The following is a 3942-nucleotide window of genomic DNA, read 5'->3' on the forward strand; positions in this document are numbered from 1 at the left end:
GCCAATCACTAGGAGACTATGAGTTCTAGCCCCGCCTTAGCCATGAAAACCAGCTGGGTGACTTTGGGCCAGTCACCAGGAGACAGAGAGTTCTAGTCTCACTTTAGGCATGAAAGCCAACTCTCTGACTTTGGGCCAATCACCAGGAGTCTGTGAGTGGAACGGCTTGCCTTCAGAAGTTGTGGATGCTCCAACACTGAAGGCGTTTAAGAAGAGATTGGCCAGCTATCTCAGGAGTGAAAGCCATGCAGGCAACATTGTGCCAGTCACTCTCTCTCAGCCAAACCCACCTCACAAGATTGTTGTGGGGAAAAAGAGGAGGAAGAAGGAATGTTACGTGTGTTTGCTGCCTTGAGTTACTTATAAACAGTAATAAAGGTGGAATAAAAAAGTGTTGCACACCGGAAGAGGTTATCATGGCTGGGTTGGAAACCAGTGGCCTTCCTGATGTTGTGGGCTTACATCTCTCCTCGTCCCTCACAGCTGGATGAGGAGAGATGAAGGTCAGCAACATCTGGGGAGTCACAGATTCCAGCAACCTCTAGAATAGACACCTACCATCTGGAGCAAGGGAGAGACATCATGTTTTCATCCGCCGTGTGTTTTCCCAAACAAAATTATACCACTATTCCAACTATATCTGTGGGGTAGCAGGGCAGATTTTGAGAATTAAACCAGCCCTTGGGAAAAGGGACAAGCATCACCTCCTTCCCTGTAGCTTGCCTGCTCTCCCTGCTGCCTCCTGACGCTACTTTTCATTTTGAAAAATGGTGCTCTATTACCAAATACACACCACACATTCCTGCCTCGTATGAAATTTCCCCACGGTGGTTATTTCTCACTGGTCTACTCATCAAAAGCCAAGCATTGGCTGGGTGGAAAAGAGAAGACACAAAAAGCTTTTCTGTAAAGTTTAAGAAGACGGCTTTGGGATTATGGGCGCATATATGTGCTTGTGGTTTCAGTCCGCATCACGGTGAATTCCTCAGAGTTATCCAAATACGCATCAGTGCCTGTCTTCAGAGTTGCAGATTATTGAAATGTGTTCAGCGCAAGTGCGTTCATTCTTATCTTACCAATTTTATGGGGCGGGGAAGGGTAGCAAATTTGGCTTCCATCCTATATTGTGTCCTGATGACAGAAAAGGTAACGGTTTCCCACGTCCAGTCGTGTCCGATTCTAGGGGGTAATGCTCATCGTAGTTTCTTAGCCAAGGGAACCAGTGTCGTCCGAAGACACTTCTGTGGGTCATGTGGCCAGTATGTGGAATGCTGTTATTTTCCCAGTGAAGTGGTACCTATTTATCTATTTGCATTTGCATGCTTCCGAACTGCCAGATGGTCAGGAGCTGAGGCAGGAACGGGAGCTCACCCCACCCTGTGGTGCTCAGGTCTCAAACCCGGGCTGTCAGCTTTCCAGCTGACAAAGCTCAGTGTCTTGAACCAAAAACAAAACCAAAAATGGCTGCCCACATTCACCCCAGCTCCCCTTTCAAACATCACCTAGAATGGAAGAGCTCTGTGTTTCCACCATGTGCAAGTTGGTTTGTTTAAATAAGGCCATGCTAGTCTTTCCTGGCATCTGCAAGCCATTTGAAGCCAACGGGACGGAAGGATGTTTAACCCAGGAGACATTTTTCTCCATGAGTCATTGGCATCACATGCCATGTCATTAAAAATGGGCACCTTTCATCTGCTCGTTTTTCCCCCCCCTAATACAAAAAGGCAGCCTCTGGGGAGGAAGGAAATAACCGTGAAGATCAGAGGAGGAAAAAAAGAGAGGCAGTTATATCTCTTTTCACAGGGGTTCTGACAAAATTAGAGAATGCTAACATTTAGGAAATGTTAACGTTTTGCATTGCAGGAAATCCTCTTATACGCTGCACAATTAATTCCTCAGGAAAGGGGGGGGAAGCAAATAGTTGAGGGGGGAACTTGCATATTAACTCTTCAACTCTGCTACTGCTGAGACTTTTTCTCCAAAGGCCAGTTGAGTTTCAGAATTTCTGGCTTTGCTAGGAGGGCGGGATCGGTCTAAGGGATCCGGGCAGAGAAGAAGAGATGGCGGGGCATCTCTTTAATATTAAAACCCTTTCCTGCTGCATCGTTTGCTCTTTTTCTTTGAAGACTGGCTAGATGGAAGCTCACTAAAATGGAGGGGGAAAAATGCATTTTCTTCAGCTGTGCTAGAAGGGGCAATTGACAGAGCTTAAAACTTGTAAATGAAGTGGAAAAACTGCAACCCCGAAGGGAGATTTCTGAAGATTCCCAATTGAAAAGAAAATTGCAAATCCCATTTGACGCGACCATTACGGGGTTCCGGATCTAACCAGAGGCATCTGGTGTGGGGGGAGGAAAGGGGAAAGCAAGAGATTGGTGTGGAGAAGGAAAGGAGGTCTATGAATGCATGCACTTTGAATGAAAAACAAAACAAAACTGGAATTGCTGAGCACAGTAGAATGAAAGAGCAGCCCTGCTGGATATTTAGCAGGCAGTCTGTGGAGATCTATACAGAATATGGGATTGGGGTTCTATCCTTGTCTCAAAAAGGGGGGCGCAATGGCTCAGCAGTTAAAGATGCTGAGCTTGTCAGCCTGGGTTTGAGACCCAAGCACCGTGCAGTGGGGTGAGCTCCTGTTTCTGCCTCAGCTATCCAAGATATTAATGTCTGGGGGTCAAAAGAGGGTCAGTAAATGTCTGAGGGTCAACAGAAACAGACTGAACCTGGAGCAGCATGGTGACTTAAAACTAAAACTCAAATATTACCTGTTTAGGTAATTATTATCTATTTATTATTACTATAATGATTTATTGCATAATCAGCCAGATATTTAGATTCGATTTGGCATTTTTGCCCACTCATTGAGTCCTTCCCAAGAACTGGGGATAGGCAGATGTTGTTTGATGGTGTTAAAAGAATTGTCGCAGGATGTAATCTCTTCCAAGTAAAGCTGCCTTTTGCAATTGACTGATGGCGATTTTGTCAATGCCGATAGCGTTCAAGGGGTGCTCCAGATGTTTTGGGATTGCACCGAAGGCGCCTATCACTATTGGTACTATCTTTGCTTTTTTTTTTCTCCACAGTTGTTCTATTTCTATTTGCAAGGTCTTCGTATTTTGTGTTTTTCTCCAGTTCTTTCTCCTAGTCATAGTACTATTCATGTAAGTGGTATTCGTGAAATTATTCATGAAGGGGTCAATAAGCGAAAGAGTTTGGGGGCCCTAATCAAGCAGCTGCAACTAAATAACTCATCTTGACAAATAAGTAAAGTTGCTGTCCGGTATACAGTTTTCATTACCCAGATCAGCTTTTGTTGAACAGTTCAAGGTCCAAGAGCAGTTCCCAAGGGATTACAGCAGAGGTCATGGCAATGTTGCTTAAGCTCGGGTAGGATAGGTGCATGCAGATGTGTGTGTGTGCGTCTCTGTCTATATGTGTTAGCTAAGGAGCCTACAAAGGAATCAATCTATCTTGCCCTACTGAAAGAATAAATTTCAAGGAGTCTGAAGAGATGCCCGCTTTGATCTAAGAATCTCAGCCGAGAGACGAACCTCAATTACCAATAATAATGTTAGGACAGACAAGTCAACTTCAAGGCAAATATAGCTTTTCAACTTCAAAAGGAGAAGACTGTAAAAGCAACATCCACCCCAAGCATGACAAGTTGGCAGGTTCAGGGGTTTGCAAATCGGCAGTTAAATCCTAGCAACCAACTGCAACGTCTGCGGTTAAACTCTAGGAGCTCTCAAAAGGCAAAATTAATAATAATAATAATAATAATAATAATAATAATAATAATAATGATAATGATGATGATGATGATGATGATGATGGTGATGATGATGATGATGGAGGAAGAAGGAAGAAGGAAGAAGGAGGAGAAGGAGAAGGAGAAGCAGAAGCAGCGGAAGCAGAGGAGGAGGAGGAGGAGGAGGAGGAGGA

This window comes from Protobothrops mucrosquamatus, unplaced genomic scaffold, assembly GCF_001527695.2.
Source record: "Protobothrops mucrosquamatus isolate PMUCROS unplaced genomic scaffold, P.Mucros_1.0 scaffold3177, whole genome shotgun sequence".
Taxonomy (NCBI): Eukaryota; Metazoa; Chordata; class Lepidosauria; order Squamata; family Viperidae; genus Protobothrops; species Protobothrops mucrosquamatus.